Here is a 23,015-nt window from a genome sequence, read left to right on the forward strand (position 1 = left end):
AACTGACCTTTACCAAACCTATCTTCATACTATTTTATAGTAGGCTGGCCCTCTTAATCAGTTAATGGAATCACAAGAACATAAATGGAGTTCTGCTTACTCCCAAGTAATTGGTATTGGGTGAGAATAATTCTCAGTGTATTAGAAATACAAACCTTTTCTTAACTTCAAGCCAATATTTAAGTTACTTAGAGAAGCAAGGCCAATACATTACATATATCAACTATGTCATCCTCACTCCAAAATATTTGTTTTCAAAATGAAAAGTGTGTGGGTGGGTGTGTGGGGGGTGCTACTATAATGTTACCTATTAAAAAATAAAATAACAAGGTTATTTAACACACCAATTATGCCAGGCTAAAAATAGAATTACACATATACATAAATACTCAAGATGAATGGCTGTAAAACTGGTGAAATCTTAATAAGGTTGATCAGTTACAATAATTTCAATTTCCTGCTTACAATACTGCACTATTGTTATAGAGCATAGTACCATTAGAGAAAACTGATTATCGAATATGCAAGTATCTCAGCTATTAGGAATTATCTCTTGGTATTATTTCTTACTGTAGCATATGTATCAGCAATTGTCTCAAAACAAAAAAATTCAGCACAATTAAGATTTAATAAGTGCAAAGGAGCCTTGATACCTCGGCAAATAAAATGCAAAAAAAATATGATGCTCTCATAATGATGGATCTTGTTTCAAACAATCTGTAAAATGGGGAGTTTTCTAGTTAATGTGAATGATAATTTATAAACAAAATAATGCACTATTCTTAAGCTTTGAAGAAGTAAACCCTTTAAATTTCAAATAATTGTTTATTTTCTATTTATTTAAATAATCAATCTAGTATCAGATACAAAATAGAACATTTTCATGCACTATATAATTTAAAAAACTTCAAACATAGCTATGTCTATGAATATGATTTTTCAAAATTCTATTTTTTTCTATTCTTGTGATCACAGTATTTGTCTCAATTTTTATAATATATTAACCATCCACATGTTAGTTAACATCAGCCATCCATAACAGTGAGAAAATGCAAGGGCAAAAATGGTCTTGAGACCCCCAAGTAGATAATATATAGAATATTTATGTATTAATGTCTATGTATTTATCTTTGAAGGGTGGAGCAATTAGTTTAGCTCTTTGAAACCACTTTCTTTTATGTTTATATAAGTCTAACAAGTGTGCCTATTTTTTTTCATTATTTATAGCATAATAGAAGGACCAGAGAAATTCAGAGGAAGCAGGTTGATGGCAGTATAATGTATAGCCAACAGTATTTTACGCAGAAACTTAGAAAAGTATAACTAAGAAGTCTTAAAGGCAAGCAGTAACCACAGAATGATTGAGAATATTTTAATTTTACACAATGGTAAAAATGGTGCTTGATATATTGATCTTGAGTCATTAAAATTTTAAATTGTAATTAATATTAGGTGATATCACAATGTATTTCCATAAATACTTTTGATAGTGATGATATTATACACCATGGCTCAGTTACTGTTCACCAGCTTTCCAAAGTGTGCTTTTTGTGAGCTAGGAAGTTTCTCTTTTTTTGTCTATAGCATTTTTTTTTGAGGCAGAATCTCCAGTTTCACCCATTTTAAAGAAAAATTGAGCAAAATTGTGACTTCCACAAGGTAAACTAATCAAAAATGGAAAAAAAATAGAAAGATAATTTTTCACTGGTTTAAATGTATGTTGAATTATAATTTTAATCAGTATTTTTCCCCACAAAAGTGCAATGTTTCTCCATTGCTTCAACTCTCATATTTGCTTATCTTCATGTTACTATTAATGTTTAAAGCTTAAAAATTCAGCTATTTAGAAAATTTTATCTCAAATGTTTCTTCTGATTAGTATTTTTGTTTTTTAGTGAAGTTAGTTAAAAGTATGTCTCAATTTATCTTGACATCTTGTGTGTGGTGAGAACCTCGTGCTGTATTAGTGTTTTAGGAAGAGATCACTGATATAAGAATACTACTTTGCATTCCACTATTGTTAAGTATGAAAGAAATTAAAAAAAAAAAAAAGAGTAGCACTGTATTGTAGAGGATGGGAAAAACTGAACAATTCAGGTGTGAGGGCATTCAAATGCATGCTCAACATTACCGGTACTCCACAGTCTCCACTAGGTTTACTTGAGGGGGCACGTATACTCAATGATACATTTTAAGAACAAGAAACTGAGCTTCGCCTAAACCATATGTGTCATTGGGAGCTGTCTTTTTTTTTTTTTTTTTTTAAGGAAATATCATCTCTGGTGTGAGGTGAGAGAAGATTAGTCTTTCAAAAGCCAGAGAAAAAGAGCAAAGCTTTCACTCAGCCTGAATGAAAATAGCAAGAAAGAATTGTAAAAAATGAAACATTTCCAGACTGATAATGGCATTCCTGCTGAGAGTGTAAGTTCCTGGAGTATGTGAAGGAACTCAGAAGAGTGGTCTCTCCGACAACAAGATTGATTCTGTAATTCACCATCAGCACTACAGGCTGTCAGCATGACTGCACTTGTTTCTCTAAAAGCATTAGCAAGAAAATTACCAATTATTTCACTAGCATTTACATATTTCTGTCCTGGATCCCAAGAAATTGATAATCTCCGACCTCACTCCTTTGCTATTCAATTAAAGTATCAGGCAGCTAGACTGAAATCTGATGGCACTCAGAAAAATCTAATGATTGCAAGGTTTTCAGTTATGTACACAAAAAAGCAGAATTTCATGAAGTACACATGTCAGGATGGACATTTTTTCTTGCTGTAGAAAAAATATTCTCTTGGCCAGTGTGTAACAGTTTTATGTCAGCCTTATTAATGAATTAGACATAATTGCATATGCATATAAATTAAGCAAAAATAAATGGCTCGCATTTATTCATATATAACATTATTTACTTGAACTGTTCCTTTATATTTGCTTTTTACCTTGATGATATTCTGATAAAAATGCAATTAAGATGTCAGTATATGGGCTGGGGTTGTGGCTCAATGGTAGAATGCTCCCCAAGTGTATATGAGGCACTGAATTTGATTCTCAGCACCGCATAAATGTAAAATATTGTGTCCACCTAAAACTAAGGGGTAGAGAGAGAAAAGGGGAGGGGAGGGGAGGGGAGGGGAGGGGAGGGGGGATAGTAGACAATAGGACAGACAGCAGAATACATCAGACACTAGAAAGGCAATATGTCAATCAATGGAAGGGTAACTGATGTGATACAGCAATTTGTATACGGGGTAAAAGCGGGAGTTCATAATCCACTTGAATCAAACCGTGTAATATGATGTATTAAGAACTATGTAATGTTATGAACGACCAATAAAAAAAAAAAAATAAATATTAAAAAAAGATGTCAATATATAATTTGCTTATAGCTTTGATTATTTCAGATTAATAGAACTGCTGGATCATATTTATTGCATTTGATAAATATTATCAGACTGATTTTAGAAATGTACTCATATAACCTCCCAATAATAGAATATGAAAATTCTTATTTTAATATATTCTAAATTGAAATATATGTTACTTTTAAGTATATCTTCAATTTAATGCATATAAATTTCATTATTCATTTTATCTCTATGATTTTTCTTAACATGAATTTTAAGAAATTATTAAAAGAAATACAGATTCCCCACACTAAGTAACTTCTGAAGTTTATTTTCTTATGTTAAAAAATATACACACATATATAAATAAATATTAATGGATTATATATTTTCTATCTATCTATCTATCTATCTATCTATCTATCTATCTATCTATCTTTCTATCTATATTTAAGAAGTATTGTTTACCCCTTCAGGACTAATTTTGTATTGCACCCTCATCACAAAACTTGTCTTTATAATACACTTTCAATATTTTGTATGATATATATATCATGTAATATAATGCCAATTTGAATAAAGATTTTATATGGCTACAAAATTTCATTTGCCAGAAATACAATTCTGGGCTGACTCTTTCATCTTTTCTATTTCCAACAATTCAAGAAAAATAAATAGGTCTACCAAAACTTTACAATATGCAAGCAAATAAATAAAATTATACTTCAAGAAATATCTCAGAAATAGTCTTATAAACTTTGGTGTATAAGCCTTCACCTCTTTCCCCTTTATAATCATATCTACTTATTTTTTTTCTTTGATAATTCCTCATGTATTTTTTCTGTTTAAGTGTTGCTCAAAATAAAGATTTCCAGATGTCAGTTCTTTATAAAAAATTTAAGTTTCTCTATCTAATCTTTATACATAGTAAATTTAAATATTTGTCATATTAATGCTCTAAATAACAAATGTGTGTAGAGTTTTCAAAATTCCTTAACACAACTTCTCTTACACAATACTGCCCTGATCCTTTTTCCTTACTGAACTCTTTTCCCCATCTCCAAGAGTAGTATATTTTTTAATTGATAGAGAAAAAAAATGTTATGTAACAAATTGTTACAGACTTAGACTCCAGTGGAACAATTAAAGTAAGCAAAAATAATAATGATAATAATTAAATGACTTCTTTTGTTTACAGATGGGCAAGAAATATTGGTTCTTGCAAGATAGAGTGGATTTATTTTGACAGTTTGCATTGACCTATATGATAATCAACACTGCCTAAAAGAAGAAGAGTGGTGGTCGTATATAGATAAACAATCCCCCTATCACCCTCTTGGGACACTGAAGTACCATATTGTTAGGGTGTAAACAAGTCAGGATGGCACCTGGCATTTTGCCAGAGGGAGTGGTTTGTGAAGTAACGCCAGGGAGCCATTAAGTGTGGGATTCCTTATTGGTTGACTGCTGTATCTAGTTTATGTTAATTAAGATAAGCTGTGTGAAATGTATATATATACCCCTCCTGTCCTACAATAAACGGCTCCAACTCCTGCTGTATCAATCTACACAAGTTGCTCGTCACCCCCCGGTTATTTTGCTGCAGCTGGACTGTGGCACCATATGAATAACCACATATCTAGTGACAAAAGTATTGAGGTTTACAATGCCACATGTGACAATACATCTGTTTTTGGCCTTCCTATATTTTATGGGTGATTAGATTGATCTGGATCTACATATAGATCTATATATGTAGATATTATTGAAATGAGCATCATCTCTCATTTTCTTGTACCTATTATTATTAGACAATTACTAGATTAACTTTCTTTTTCTAGTGTGAAAATGTTCAATTTTTATCAAAATTTACCTTTTAATATCTGTTAGAGCAGTATTTCTCTGACTAATTATTAGTGAATACCATTTAAATTTATTTAAATAGTAAGCTTCCTTTTCCCTTTTACTATAATTAATCAATTTGTTCACATTTATTATTTGTTGATTTTTACAAGAAACTTCTTGGAAAAATTGGCCTATTGAATTCTATTTTGATGTTCATTATATTCAGTTTAGAATTATAGATATTTTGTCCCATTTTTTCTCAATCTGTAAACTGTTTCTCTCCCTTCTTAACTTTTATTCAGAGAATGTGTAATTCATTGTAAAGTTTTCAATTATACTGACTTGATAACATATATTGCATACTCAACTTATAATATTATTATTATTATTATTATTATTATTATTATTAGGCACTGAGGATTGAACCTGGGCGTGCTTTACCACTGAACCATCCCCAGTCGTTTTTATTATTTCATTTTGAGACAGGGTCTTTCTAAGTTGCTTAGAGCTTTGCTAAATTGCTGAGGTTGGCCTTGAACTTTCGATCTTCCTGCATCAGCCTCCTGAGTCACTAGTATTACAGGCATGTGCCACTGTATCCGACTTGATTCTGTACTTTTAAGTAAAAATAAAATAAATATTTATTTATTTCCTCTTTGAAGGAAATCAAAAGATGACCTGGAATTTTTCTGAAGAAGATGGTGAAAAAGTTAAACCACAATCTGATTATTACTTGCTATATTTTTAGAAATCTTACTCTAATACTATTTCGTAAACATATTACTTGACCCACCTGTTATCTCTCAGATCAATTCTTTTAATATACCCTCAACATATTTAACTTTCTTTTTTAATGCATTTATTTATGCATGTATTATGAATTTTATGTGGTGCTGAGGATTGAACCCAGTGCCAAACATGTGACAGGCAAGTGCTCTATCACTGAGCCACAACTCCAGCTCCCATACTTACCTGTCTCATATTCTATCTTGTTCATCTGGAAAATATTTACTTCTGCTTGAATTCACCTATTTCCTTTTTCTGTATCCTGTGTGCTAGATAAAAAAAAAAAATGATATCAGTCTAAATGGATGACCATCTTTTCTAATTTGCTAACAAATTACCAGTCTAAAGAGAACTTGCACAGTTTTATAGATGTGTATCTAGCCTCATAAAATTTCCCTTTCTTCCTGTAATAAATATGACTTACCCCAGCTCCTAATGGACAGCCCAACTTACGTAATGAATTGTTTTCCCTTCTACATACTCAAAATGTTAGCCATATAAATGTTTTTTTTCTCCTGTTTTTCATATGTTTTTCTTAAAATTGTGTGACAACTCTTGCAGACTAATATGCTATGTCATTTTTTATCTTATCAATATTGTGCCATCTTCTCCTCTCTTTTAATGCAAATGGCAAAGAAACCTACCTCCTTTAGATACTTTCTCCCTCAAGTTTCATGCTGTTTATCTATTATCTGTCTTAATTAAACTCTACAACATTGCCAGTGATCTTTGTTTTCCATTTCCTTATTTTTCTTCCTCTTGATTTTTATGTTGAAAAATTAAAATCATCTTAAATATAATTTATTTGATTAAATTCTACTATACATCTTAAGCGTGAAACAGTTCCCTGACACCTTATTTGCTACTACTTGAGTCCCATTTTTAGTGACTACTTTTTATTATTTTACTTATTTATGTTATTATTTATATCTGAAATTCTAACCCTTTTTAAATAATAATCAAGTTTGTTTGATGTTTCATACGGACCTCTAAGCCCAAGATATTGTTAAAATTGTTTGGGACCAGTTGTAAAATTGAAAAAGGACTTCAGCTTTCCTTTGGTTAATTATTAGAAGCAAAATCTTATTAGTATTCATTTTCACAGGGAGGATAGGAGGCCCTTGGAGAGCTGGAAATGCTCTTGCTGTCTTAATATGTTTTTGGCCTCAAGATAAATATTGACCAAATCCCCATGAAGAATATCCCAAAAGATTATTTTGCAAGTCTGCATTTAATATTGCTGGTTAATGTAATGAATTAATCAGAACCATTTAGTCTTATCATTAGCAGTTGGTTTCTAGTTTTTTTTTTTTTTTCCATGCCAGCCTGAAAGCTCTGCTACAAGATGCCAGCTAGAAATTAATACCTTCAAGCGAGAGTCAATCTTTCTGAGGGATTGCACCAGACATTTTAGCTATATACCCTGCAATGGGTATAGGCCTTGGAGTTTACCATCATTAGAAAACTCTCAAATGCTGCCAAAGCACTGACATGATATTCATGGTTCTTATGATGTTAGAAATGGATACCTTTTGAAATTAGACTCCAGGCAGAGATGATTATGAAAGAAACTTAAGGAAACACTAATTGTGGTTATTTGCTTCGGAGTACTTTTGTTACATTTTTAAATATTCTATTTTGTACACATGGAAAACTTTTCTCATTCTTTTTGTTGGGGCCAGGGGTACCAGGGATTGAACTCAGGAACACTCAACTACTGAGCCATATTCCCAGCCCTATTTTATGTTTTATTTAGAGACAGGTAAATATCATTGAGTTACTTAGTACTTTGCTTTTGCTGAAGCTGGATTTGAACTCTTGACCCTCCTGCCTTAGCCTCCTAAGCCTCTGGGATGACAGGCATGTGCCACCTTGCCCAGCTTCATTTTTTTGACCTATTTATAAATCTCAACATAATAGACACGCTGCAATGGAATATTTTTACCAGTAAGTGACTCTTACCTGTTAACATTCTTGAGAGTCTATGCTTCATGTTCTCTTTGCATTTTAAAGCATGGTAAGTTTTGTAGATTCATTAAGAATTATGTGTGTGTGTACATGAAGCATGTATATGGATTTGTGTATGAACATATTTAAAATTGAGCTAAAATTTTTTATCCATGTTTAAAATTTTTGTATGAATTATTTAAAATAATTTTAGAAAATTATACATTGACTGCATCTATCACACATTCTTCCTGCATTCCTGAATATTATCAACACAATTACAAAATCAATCTTCCCTGCCCCCTCTCTCTCTGCACAGTACATTTCTATCAAGTGAGGCAATCTGTATCATTTTTCCCAATAAAGCTATTTTTCTGGAACACTTTCTCTTCCAGTTTAAACTGATTTCTCCTTGGACCTGCCACCCATCTGTCATCATTTTGAGAATTTCTCTCTTGCCCTGGTTTCTTAGATCTTCTATTTCTTCTACTTCTATCTTACATTGTGATGGAAAATATCATCCAGAGCTGACTGAGAAAAGCAAAATAAGAAATATTACTGCCCTGAGAAATTAAAAAACTCTATCCAAATGCTCTAATGGCAGTGAGGCTTAATATAGAGGCATTCAATAATTTTTCCCTCAAGTTTTGTTTATTTATCTATTTTTGCTGTAGTGGGGATTGAACCCCAGGACACTTCATCAATGAACTATATTCCACCCCTTTTTATTTACTTATTTTTTAAATTTTGACATTGAGTTTCTCTAAGTTGTCTAGGCTGGCATTAAACTTGCACTGTTCCTGCCTCAGCCTCTGAAGTAGCTGGGATTATAAATTTGCACCAATGAACCCAGCTCCTCAAATTTTAAGACACTTTTTTTCTAGAATGTTTTGGTTACAATGTCCAATGCTTGTGTCGCTTGACCATAGAAAGTCAATTTTTCCTATAAAGTTTTTAAAGCTTTCTCCTTTATACTTAATGTTCTGGAATTCCATGATCTCTGTGACTCATAGTGTGGGTTTTTTAACTTGGAAACTAAGCATAGAGTTACCATTCCTGCTTACAATCCTCTAATGAATATCTGTAAATTTCAACTTTTTTTAACCAAATATTAAACAAGTAATTCTTTACCTCCTCGGAGTTACTCCTTGCATCCATTAAGGTATAGACTTCTCAAAAGGAATGATAGTTTTTAAACTATGATCCTTCGTATACCTTTTAAAAATCCTGGTATAATAACATCTTCATGATTTCTTGAAAAAAGAAAAAAATATATTATACACAACATAATACCTTTTCCCCCTTTACTGTTATCTTGGTCATAATAGCTTTTGGTCTACGAAATAAAAATAAATTTTATTCACTGATGTAAAAAAAACCTGTTTCCTGTTATAATCTTGTGAAATAAATATATTTCTGTTAATTTAAATTATTGAAAAATCTGAAAAATCATTTGCAATCTATTAAATACCAATTAACAATTTATCAACTCATATAGAAAGTTTTAAATGACTTTACTTTTAATGGATAATTATGCAATATGAAAACAATAATTATAATGTGATCTTTTAAAATAAATCAAAACTATTTGCTTTATTAATCAATTGTCCAGTTTTGTCCTTATCACTGATCCTTATTTTCTAAGATTTGATTAAAGACAATTATTCATAGACAAAGATATAGAGTCTATGCTTTTCAGGTTTCTCAATGTATCTCTGCCTTAGTTTCTATTTTTCCTGAAGGAGACAACAAGATAAGGATCTGAATGAATTTGTTTGTTGAAGAACATGGGTATGGGATTACAACAGTGGTAAGGGAAGAGAAGGAAGCCAACAAAAATCTGTTCCAAACAATATTCTACCATGGGTACCTAAAACTCAGTCCATCTGTGGAAAGTTTCTAGAATATGAGTGTCTATAGAATGTACTGTGTTTTTCGGAATCAAGGAGAGAGGTTAAAGTCTATACCCAAGCATCAATTCCCAGACTTTTACAGTCTTCCCTGTGGGAGCAGAAATAGTTCTGAACATGAGAGAGCACAGGGCAGCACCATGGAGGCTAATGTCAGAAACGAGGCTTCATCTATAGATACTTAGATCTAGGTGGGGTCCTGCTGTTGCGTTCCCTAGAGTATTATACACACTTTACATTTGTTCTTCAGGACACTGCTATTCTGTATGCATTATTTTATAACTATCAGCTGACACCACAGAACATAGGAAAAAAATTGGACCCATGCTTTAGTTTAAATGGGTTTCAAGTTGAATCTTGGAGGGACTCATGTAGTAAGTCTTCCTGTTCCATGAATAAAAAAGTCTTAGAATCACTTTCATGAATCTCATCTCTTGAGCTTAATGTATGCCAATTTTCCCAAACTCATGTGAATGGAATATAGCCACTGTGAGAAGTTATTTTTAGTAGTTTGTTCTTTACATTTATTGTATTTCAGACAGCTTTATACTTACAAATTGCCACACCTAATAAACTACAGCATTCGACAAAATCCTTTATTTTAGTACCTTTTGTAAGTATAGCATATTCAGAATAATAACTATTTTCAGAAAAGTAAATGCTAAGCTCATCATGGGACTATTAATGCTAGCATTTATTTGAAAGATAAAATGAATGTGCCTGTATTATTTTCTTGGTTTTGACGCCCTCACAGTTTCTACTACTTCTCACGCAAAGAAAGTTTCCTTTAACATTTGTGTCATTATACTACACTACTCTGAATACAAAGTGACAGGGGTAAAAAAAAAAAAAAAAAAAAAAAACATTTTATAGAATCACTGTTTCTAAGCCATCTCCCAGAGTTTTCTGCAGAGACCTTGATAATTGTTCCCAAATTAGTACCACGAGTCTCAAGAGTACACTTTGTATGTGCTCCAAAATCTCATAATGGTCTTCTACAAAGCATTTTCCATGGTCCTCTTTTGCACCATTCTGGGTTATATCTCTTTTCATTAAGCAACCCAAAACATGTCAGTTACGATATTAATAAGCAATAAGGTATCTAGAACTGCTGTTCATATTTGTCTGGTATCTTGTAGTTGTGCTGATTTTCTAGGTTGTGGGCTCTGGTGTTTATATAACTTTCTGTTATTGCTACCATTTTTTTTAACCTGTGTTGTCCAATATGGTAGCCATTAGCCGACCACAGGTATATGCTGACCACTTGAAATGAAGCTCTATAAAACTGGAGTGTTTAATGTTAGTTAATGTATTTTAATTTAGAAACTGATCATTGATTGAGTTATTGCAAATCTTTAAGTATATTTGGAAAATTTAGTTGTAGGTATCAGTTTTTTCCATTATAAAATTTAAAAATCCAAATCCAGATTCCTTGCTTATTAAAGTTTACTCAAAGAAAATTTAGCATTTTATTTGAGAAATACTTTAATTATAAAATAAAGATTACATTTCAAAATCTTTTTTCTTTACTTCTTAATATGGATTCTACAAAATAGAAAAAAAGCAATTATATTGAAGAATGCTGTTTTTCATTCTTAAAACCACATTTTTTGAACTTACTCTGTTACTATATAGTGGGAAAAAGATTAAAAACAAAATCTCCTGACAGCAAAGAAAACCTCTTCACAAATAAAAAAAAAGATACTAATTTTATTGTTAAATAAGCATTAAATCAGCATGCATTCACATCTCAATCAAACTGTTAAAGAAATTGTGAAAACAGAAATATTCTTTTAGATATTAAAAAATTAATCCATTTCATACAGATTCTCAAAATAAAGAGCAACTAGTAGGGCTTTTAGTCAGTTTTTGCATCATAGTGACCAAACTACCCACAAGAAAAACTTGGGGGGGAGGAAACTTTATTTGGAACTCAATGTATCTGTATATGATCTATCCCTGGAAAATGTGCTATTGAGAAGAATATGTATTTTGCAGTTTGGGGGATGTTCTGTAGATGTCTGTTAGGTCCCTTTGTTCAAAGGTGTAATTTAATTTTGCTGCTTTCATTCTGATTTTCTTTCTGGATGTTCTTTCTGATGTTGAAAGTAGGATGTTAAAGTTCTTAACTATTAATGCATCAGAGTCTATCTCTCCCTTCAGGTCTATTAATATTTGCTTTGTTTATTTTCATGTCCAATATTGGACGCATATATATTAAGAATTATTTCATTATTCTGAACTGGTACCTTTATCATTGTGTAATGTTCTCCCCCCCCCTTTCTCTCTCTCTCTCTCTCTCTCTCTCTCTCTCTCTCTCTCTCTCTCATTTTTCTTTTGATTTAGTCTGATACAAATATCATACTCTCATTTTCTTTAGGATTCCATTTGCATGGAATGTCTCATCCCATCATTTCTCTTTTCATCTATGTGTATTCTTAGAGGTGAAATGATTTTGCTGTAAGGAATACATAGTTTGTTTGTTTTTTCTATTACTCAACCTATAGATTGAGAATTTTATCCATTTATATTCAAGGTAAGTATCAATAGAAAAAGTAGTATTATAGTCAGTTTGGAACTGTTTTCATAGTTGTTTTTATTACCTCATCTTACATTTAAGCCATTTATTCTAGTACATTTTGATTCCTTGCTTATTAATTCTGGTTTTGTTATTAAAGATTTTTGCTTTTTGGGTGTTTCTGAGTCTTAAACATATATTTTGAATATAACAAGCTATTTTTAAATTATGGAAATTTGATCTGCATGGTTGGAAATGAAACAGTGAGAAATATTAGCAAAATAATCTGTACTTGCACTCCATTCTTCTGAATTTTTGATATCCCATTTTATATTATTTTATCTTGCCTCTTACTAAATTGATATTATTTGAATTGCTTTATTTTTTAAACTTTATAATAAAGATATATGTAGTTTGCACACATGTGGTGTTTATAATACCAGAGATTTCTGAAGCTGTGTATAGTTTCTCTTGCCAGTGGATTTTATTTGAATTATTTGACTTATTTGAATTGATTCTGACTTGTGACCTTTGATTTTCCTTTAGCTTGATATTTATATTCTTTTTTTTTTTTTTTTTTGGTTTAGGAAGTCTTTTGTTATTATCTCTTTGAATAAGTCTTCTGCATTTTTTTTCTGTTATCAAGTTCTCTGGAAATCCAATAGCTCAAATATTTGCTCTTAAATGTGTCCCAAAGGCCCTGCTATTTTTCTTTATTCTTCTTCAATTTTTTTTCTTTTTCACCTATGTTTTCCTTTAACCTGCCTTAGAGCTTACTAATTCCTTCTTGTGTTTGGTATATTATGTAGTTGATACATATTATGCTGTCTTTTTCATTTTATTTAGTGTATTTCAATGTCAGGATTTCTGTTTGACATGTTTAATTATTTCAATTTCTTTGTTATATTTCTGTGATGGAGTACTGAGTTACTTCTCTGTTATTTTGAAGTTCATTGAGTTTCCTTAAAACAGCTATTTAAATTCTCTGAGAGATTGTACATGTCAATTATTGTATGGTCAGTTTTTTGGCCCCTTATTTAGTCCATTAGGTGAGGTCATGGTTCTTTGACTCTTTTGGTCATACTCATCTTGCTGTGCTAACTGGCCCCTGATGTCCAAATTTGCTGTCAGTCCCCCACTGGTGTGTTATTGTTTCAGCACCAGAGAGAGTCAGAAGCCCAAGTTTGTTCCAAATCTACGCTTCTAATGTTGTGCAGGATGAACCACAGGAGTGTCTGAAAAGCCTCCATGAAGGAAGGGGTGGGAGGGTAATCTTATATGCCTATATGGGCACTGCCCTATCACAGGGTACAAGTGAATTCTCACTCGCACTGGGCCTCATAGTGGAGAATCAAGGTAAAAAAGTTCCAAATTAATAACCCATAACTACCTCTTTCTTTTTCCCCCATGTAGAAAATGATGTGTTTTTTTTTTTTTTATGTGCTTTCCTACAAAAAGAAGGATTGGGGGGAAAGTTAGGCAGGGGATAAGGGAAATAGTCCTATGGCCATTAATACTTGAAAGCTGAGACACTCCAGAGCCCACACACAGAGGAGTCAATGCTATACAGGCAGTTGTTGGGAGCTTCCACATAGGAGCTGAGAACCCTTATCCTTGAGTGATGGAGGTGTGAGACTGGCTTCCGATGGGTGGGAAAGCAGGTGGACCTCACCTCTGCTGGGCAGGGGAGTGAAGCCCTGGGAGTGAGCTTTACACAATGAGAGTGGGCTGCCTTCTTGTTCTTTTGTAATACTGCCCTTTGCCTTTTTGGGGTGGGATGTTTCATCAAATGGCTCTCTTCAATAAGAACCAGAATTCAGGAAGTGCTCTCTCTCTTTCTTGCCTGCCTCCTGTGTTTTTCTCTTGCCCCCCACCCTTGTGGAAGCTGACAGCTGAGGAGCTATCCTGAAATGCTCCCCAAATGCATTTTCTGTGTCTATGTTATTTGTCTGTGCCAGCCCAATTCACCCGAGTGACCCTGGTTCCCACTACAGGCAGTTGTACAGGTCCAGGACCTACTACCATGCTGTGGTGGCCTGCCTGTTACTGTAGTGTACTCATAAAACCCAAACTATTTTAACCAGCCATGGATGATGTTGGCTGGAATTAGAGCTTGTGCCACCAAGACTACATGTCTCTACAACACACTGGGGAAATCAAGAGGCTCCATCTTTGGACCTTGGCCCAGGAATAGTAGCTTCTGGGATCAGACTGGTTTTGGATTTTATTGGCTTAGCACTGGGTTATAAGGTAAACTTCTGTGCTTGCTTTCCTGTCCCACTCATGTGCAAAAAAAAAATAATCTCTCCATGATTTTCTCTCTGTTTGGGGAGTCTTTATCCTCCAGGATAAGGTGAGTTCAGAGGCTCTTTGAGGGTACTGGCTAGGGACGGGGCTGTGGTATTCTGCCGGGTACAAGGTTTCTCTGTGATAAGCATAGTACTAGATTCTATGTCTAAGTTCCAGACCTAATTCCCAGACCTAATTCCCTCTTGTACCTTCAAGATAAAATATCTCTTTCCAAGCTGTGCAGCTTGGCATTTTCTCTCTGCCTTCTCCAAGGCGACTTTCTTAGTTTAATGCTAAAACCAGGAACTGTGACCTCTTACCTGGTTTCCTTAGCTCTTGTGAAGGTAGTATCCTATGTGAATAGCTGTTCAAATTGGTTTCTGGGTAAGGAGATGATTGATCTCTGAAGGGTTCTACTCTGCAGTCATTTTGTTCTATCTTCTCTGGATGCACATTCATAATGAAGAATGGAATAAATTACACAAAATGGATGAATATTTTAAAGTCCCACTTTAAAATGAATACTTTAAAGTGCTCTTTTAGCTCTAAATTACAACAAATTTTGTTGTCCAGATTAAAAATTCTACATTTTCCTTTTCACCATTTCAATATTCTACACAAATGTTACATTTTCTCACTTGGATTTTTCTTTTTATGTGTACACAAGACTAATATGTAGCAAACATTTTTGATTAAGCAAATCTAAAGAGGTCTTGCAATAAGTAGAAAATTAAAGTTGTGCTTTCTCTTTTTCTGCTCTCTCTCCCCTTTTGATAAAGATATATACAGATAGAGGGTTAGATAATCAAATAATGTTTCTCATTCTTCCAGACACCTTTAATCTTATAATATAATATTCTAAAATTAAATAAGGATATATTCCATTATGTCACCCTTTTATAGCCTGACTTGATGTTCCTTCTCAGATAATAAAACACAAATTTAAATTTTAAAATTATTTAACTGCTGAAGGATCTGTATCACTGCATGTTTATGGGGGAGATGGTAATAAGAAAAATGTTTTAAACCCAAAGAAACTGAATTACTTGTCTCAGTTGCTTCTTTCTGCTATAACAGAAGACCAGATCTGGTGGAGAGGCTTAAATATAAAAAACAAATGTATTTCTCATAGTTTTGGGAACTAGAATTTCTAACTCAAGATACAAGGAGATTCAGTGTATCATGAGGGCCTATTTTCCGGTTTGTGGATAGTAATTTCTCATTATATCCTTCAGGGTGGCGAGAAAGAGAGAATACTAATGTCTTTTTCTTATAAGGACACTGATTCCATTTATAAGGGCTCCATCATCATGGCATAATAACATCCCATAAGTTTCACTTCCTGCTATTAGCACATTATTAGGAAGTAAAGTTTGTGTGTGGGTGTGTATGTGTGTGTGTGTGTGTGTGTGTGTTTTAATCACCTTTCACCAAAAAATTCCAAGATTTAACTTTTTTTGCATCTGATTGTTCAGCTAACATTCTTGAACCTGTCTGACCACCATTTCTCCAGACTTCCATTAAGTTTTGACACTTAACTGAATCAAATTATGACTTAACAATTGTGTACCAATGCTATGTTCTTTGGTATATAGGAGTTACAAAAATATTTGAACTTTGTTCTTCCTGTTTAATAATAGTTCCACTGATTACTCTTACATTGCCTATCAAAAGGATCGCTCTGATATGTCAATATTCTAACACAGGTCAACTGTTTTCTTTTTATTTACTAATAAAATTTAGACACATTTTTTATTTCTTTTTAACTTTATTTTGTGAACACTTGTAATTTATATTAGTTTTGTTTTAAACTATCCACCTTCCATATAAAATTTGTCTGTGTATATATATGCTAGTTTATACTTTAACAAAATATTGAAATTGGTATTTGTTAGTCCAGGAAATGTAGATATTTTTACAAAAATATTAATAACTAATATTGTAAAGGCATGAGAAATGGAAATATGATAATGTGTATTTCCCATTTTGCATGCCATGGAAATTATCCATATTCAGATTCCTCGTCACCCTGGCACAATGTGTTTATTCTTGTTCTCAGGTCATTCTTTATACATGAACATTTTAGCTAATTAGAACTTTTACAATTAATTTGTATCTCTAATTAGTATCATTATCATGCTATAACATATTTTTAACATAATTCTGTTTCTAAAACTAATTTTTATAAAAATGTTTCAATTGGATTATTCCTAGGTAAAACATTATATTTTTCATATACTTGAATATAAGATGACAGATCATAACTGTTAATTTACATACATAAAAAATGTTAATGATGTCTTAAAAGTTTAGAAATTTCAAGAATGAGATGAAGAAGGACATAAGAAAAAGATTGTTGATTTATAAGTAAATTACAATGAAAGCAGCATGATTGCAGACATTATTGAGTTTGATGATAGTTTTTGAAATGGAAATGAAAAGTATATGTAGTCAAAATTGATTAGAAATGTTATAAATCACTTGGAAATAAATGCATGATGAAAAAAAAAACTACAAAATAACTGTTCTATAGGTGGAAAAGTCTGAGAAATTAACAGGGACATTTAAACACATACCCTTGAGGAAGTCTGCTGCCTTTAGAAGTAATACATGAATTTGCATCTCTTTTTTGATCATATACACAATTTTCTGTATCAATTTTCTGAGCATTAGGTAATGACCTTCTTGTGATTTTATACAGTGGAGTGTGTAATTCTCAGGCAAGAAATAGTCCTTGTATAAATTTAAGCTCATAAACGTTTGAAAAAAATAGATGTAGTAGATTGTCCTAGTTATTTTTAGATAAGATTTTAGTTTCCATTTATTACACTTATTTAAATATATTTGAAAACATGGTGAATCCTTGCTAAGTCATTTTAGACTCCCAGAGATTGATTTAGTATTTATAAAAAATGCTATTTACTTAATTACTCAATTTCATATTAGTAAAATCTAATTCAGTTATCAGCGAGCTAGTCTTTCTCATTTCATCCTGATATGTGTACCTAATCTAGTTACTTACTATTGGAAATCTAATATTTTATATAAAGTATTCTAGAAATTCAAAGAAAACATTATTTTTTACTTTTCTGAGAAATTATAAAACTGTTTCAAATACTGAAGTCTCCTTCATTTTTCTTTGTGAACAGATACAGAGAGAAAGCTAAAATATATTAAAACTGACATTATGATAAGCCATGATTTTTATAATGGAAGTGAGTTTTGCAATATAAAACTCTTTGTGAAAATATGATTTTCAAGTGATTTCCCCAAATTCCATCTTTGCTCCCCATAATACTTGCTTAAGGTCAGATACAAATTCTTCCAACATAATACTGTTAAAATATGTTTTGAATACCAAAATACAATAACCAATGCATGGTTAGTTTAGATGGGTGTCTTCTAAGATAATTAAGACATATCACTTGATCTAAGTGATTTTTCAAATTAATAAAAAAGAAAAGTACACAGTAATAAATATATTTTTTCTCTATCAATTCTCAATGTTGATAGAGAATTGCCATCAGTGTATCCAGTGTTTGGGGACACCAAGATTGGAAAGATTTTTTTCTTCATCAAGGATTAGTAAAACCTCATCAAGAGGATTTCTTCAAAATTTGGCCCCTCAATTAGCTTTTGCTTTGCACTAAATACAGAAAGGAAATGTTATACAGGATATTATGAATCAAGACAAAGAAACTGAAAATATTAGAAGATATTTGGGATTATTGAATCTTAAAATTTTATTAAAGAAGTGTTTTTATTTTGAGGGCTTACAATTCTTTGCTGGTCATTTGTCTGCATTGTAGAATGTTTAGCAAGTCCCTACCCTCTAGGTACTAGTAGCATTCACCCTCCAGTTGTGACATACATAAATGTCTGCAGACATGGTCTTCCCTGGGTTCAAGGGATTTGTCTACTGTTATGAAACACTAGGTTATAGTGCAAAATTTACAAGGAATTGTATCTGCTAAAGGGTAGTAATGTAGATTGCAATTGCTAACTTTTAGATAATATTTGCTCTAACAAGTTATTAAGCTAAGCACTTTGCAAGTATCCTTATGTAAGCTTTAGTTTTACTTTGTTAGGTTATGATAGGAGCAGAATCAGTTGTCTAATGACTCTCTTAAAACCTCACATTTAATGAGTCCTGGAGATTGGGTTTGCATTTTTGATTACCTTTCTAACCTGAGCCCTTGAGTCGATGCTATATTCCCTCTGGAGCATAAACATAGATATTCATTCCATTAAAATATAGTGGCTACATCCCCAATCCATAATCCTAAAAAGACTTTATCATTATAGAATATATACAAAATAAAATTATGTCAGTTTCTTGTTGTGGGTCTGGATAGAATATGAATTAGAATTCTCAAAAGAGATATAAACAACAGAAAATGTAGATAGATATAAATAAACAAAAGCAAGGGGAATATTTATGTTTGAACAAGGTTTTGTTTTTGTTGTTATTTAGTTACTTATTTTTAAATGACAAATGTTGAAGCATGTACATATAATAAAGGGAGCACCCAATATAGAGGACAGAAGCAGAGAAGAAAGAATAAATGATTGAGCTATGGAGGAAAAAAGCAGAGGGGGAATAATGGGACACACAGAGGTATCAATGTCGAAAATTAATCTTAATGATCATTTTATAAACATATCTATCTCTTAAAGCACATATTGGGATTTCCTGTTATGCAAATGAAAGGAAACCCTTTACTAAAAATTATAAGAGCTATCTCTAGTACATACCTATCAAGTACAAGGCACTATTGTTAGCATCTTACATATAGTTCATACATAATTATAGTATTTAATCAACCTAGTAACCAAAGTGGGAAACTGATGAGAAAATTATGGCTCATGACAGCTGCTAATTTTTGTCTATATGTTAGAGTGGGAATTTATATTCAGACACTTAGTTCCAGCATCTGTGCCCCAAGCTACTCTGTACAACTACTTCTCACAAAAGCAACAGTCAAAGAGTGAGACAAATGGGAAGAACAACTTAAGGTGAACCTGGCTCAACACTTGGAAAAAAGTCATGCTAAAGAACTGAAAAATCCCCTAAAGATGGCATTTCAGGACAGTAACTGTTAAAGAATGAGAGGGACATTATTTATTAATTCTGACTGGGGAACCTGAATCATAGATTCCACATACAAGGCATTATTTCTCCCATTCGTATGTGTTGTGGATGATTATTATAACTCTTATTTACAGAAGAGAAAGCTAAAAGTAATGAAGAAAAGAAAAATAAAATTGCTCAAGATTCACATCCTGGGAATACCAAACATGATATTTGAAAATATACCAAAGATGATATTTGAAATTAGGATTAGCTCACTTCAGCATGTATAGCTTTTCTTTTCTTTTTCTTTTTCTTTTTGTAACTAATTATGTGATTCTGCCATGTACTTAAATATATGTATACCTCAAAATAGTAATAAATGAAGGCAGCATGCCCACATTAACTCTCAAAATATGGATTGTCCATTATTTTATCAATGGTTTGTAAAAGATTATTACAATTATTTTGAATAACAGTACTGAATTTCAAAACATTATGTGGAATATATTTGTTCCTGACATATTGCATAGCTTCACAATGTAAAATTACAAGCTCAGCTTTGGTGATTATATTTCACTGACTCAAGTCTAGATAAACTGAAACCTGGAGTTAATGACCTTAATCTCATGAGTAAAAACTTGAGCTGTGTGTCATAGATGAATTCTCAATGAATGAGTATTCATATGTACAAATATGATGAAACCAATTCCTTCTCTCAAGAAGTCTTTCATCAGTTTCATTCAAATATAAATGGAGAATATAAATCATTCTGGATTGGCACTGTTGTCATTTAAGATCCATTTTTTGATTCACTTTGTGAATTTAAATTTCTCAGAACATTTTATTGTGTTCACTGCAGCTTTTCAATGTAAAGTGGAAATAGCCCAGCAAATGTTGGATTGGTTAAACTTCTACATTTTATAAAATAAATCTGAATTGATATATTTTTCTTTTGCATGACATTTGGATATGACACTATCTTCAAATATATTGAATAAAAGCAGGATTTCTAAAACAGTGTGCCAATGTGCTTTCAAAATTATGTAAAGCCTTTGATAAATGTATTGGCTGGCTGAAGTTTAAAAACTATATTAAGAAATATGAAAATAAAGTTTGACATATTAGAATTTTAATCTTGCAATTTCTGGAGGATTCTAATATACCAATTTATTTTTTAGCTTAAATCATTAAATGTTAACAATGGTCTTATAGAATTCTCACTATTGTATTTAAATTTCATCTTGAAAGTCTTTGTAACAAAAACTCTTAACTACTGAACTACACAAAAATTGTAATGTGGAGCTGGGGTTTATCTCAGTGGTAGAGCACTTCCTTAGCAGTTGCAAGGCCCTAGGGTTGATCCTTTGCACCACAACAAATATTGTAGTGAAACTACATATCTGGCAAAGAGTTAATATCCAGAAAATAAGAAACTCCAAAAACTAAATGCAGAAAACCATATAACCCAACTAAAAAATGGGCAACAGACCTAAATAGACATTTCTCAAAAGAAGATACACAAATGGCCAACATATATATGAAAGGCTCAAAATCACTAATCACGAGAGAGATGGGTGTCAAAACCACAGTGAGATATCTCTTCACTCAAGGAAACATGATTATTACAAAAAAAAAAAAAGATAAGAAGTGTTGGTAAGGATGTGAAAAATAGAGAACTCTTACAATTGTTGAAGCTAGTAAAACCATTATGAAAAACAGCAGGTAACTTCCTCAAAAACCAAAAATAGTCATACTAATGAGAGTGAGTTAATATCTCCATGGGGTGTTGATTTAAATTTCCCTAAGGGTTAATGATGTTGAGTATTTTTCATACACTTACTGGTCAATTGTATGTCTTCTTTTCAGAAATATCAAATTACCATATCAGATGACTATCCTGCTTTTGGGTATTTAATTTATCCAAAAGGTTTGAAATAAAAATGTTGAAGAGTTGTCTGCATTCTCAAGTTCATTGCAGTACCATTCACAATTGTCAAGCTATGAATTCAACCTCCGTGTTCAACAAGATATAAATAGATAAAGAAAATGAGGTATATATACACAATGGAATATAATTCAACTTTAAGAAAAGAAATTAACTGATGGAATTGAAGAACATTATGCTGGATAAATAAGTGAAACAGATAAAGGTAAATATCACATGTTTTCACTTATGTGGAATGCAGGACAGTTGAAAGAGAATAGAATGGTGATTGCCAGAGAGTGGAGATAGATGGAATGGAGAGAAAGTAATCAAAGGGTACAAAGACTCAGATAGAAGTAGTGAGTTCAACTTTTTATATTTGAGAGAAATAGAACACTATGATGAATATGGCTAATAATTGAGTACTGTATATTTCAATATCACTGATAGAATAAATTTCAATTATTCTCATATATACTAATAAAAAAATGGAAGACCTGAAAACAGATTGTCTTAACTAGTGAAATATAGAAGGCATTTTCTTGGTTTATATTCAGCAGAAAGTACTCCTTGAGTACATGAGAAGTCTAATACCATGGAAAGTTTTCCAAAATCATACACCAACCTACATCAAGTACTAGTTATGACTTAACATATACAGGTATAGAATATGGAGTAGGTAAAGTGTGTTGTGGAAATTAAGGTCATAGAGAAAAGACAAAGTTATTGGCCAAATTCTTATAGGAGGTTATGAACTTCTATAGGCAGAATACATGGAAAAGTCTCAAATAACACACACCAGGTCATAAGACTATGAATTGACAAGCACATAGATGCAGTGGATTGGTTAGGTAGGTGCACTGAGAATCAAAATGAGGGTTTAGGAGAGTAATGAATGGAGTTAGGCTTATGTTACTAGATCATTCACTGGTCTTTACAACATGGAATAATAGTAATTATTATTGTAATAAATTTTGAAGAACAGCACCTTTTTATACTAAATTAATATTTTCTATAAATTTAATATCTTAAATGATTGAGAGTCAAATGGTAGGTATATAATAAAAAAGTATTCTTGAAGTGTGCTGTGAATATAAGGGAAGTTTCTATTACCCTGATCAAAATAACCAGTTTTTTTTTTTTTTTAAGGAAAAGTAACTTCTGTACATTAGTCGTACCTTTGGATAACAATTTCCTAAGTATATAGCATAACCATTGTGGCTGTGGTCTAGTAACAGGTAGCTCTATCCTGCTTTCTGGTCTCTTATGCATAAAAACAGATTGTCCAAAATATATTTGATTGTTCATAAAACTTAGAACAATACAACTTAGTGAAGGGCACAGAAGCAAAAAGAGAGAGTGGAAGGGTCCCCAG

This window comes from Urocitellus parryii, chromosome 6, assembly GCF_045843805.1.
Source record: "Urocitellus parryii isolate mUroPar1 chromosome 6, mUroPar1.hap1, whole genome shotgun sequence".
In the NCBI taxonomy this organism is placed as follows: Eukaryota; Metazoa; Chordata; class Mammalia; order Rodentia; family Sciuridae; genus Urocitellus; species Urocitellus parryii.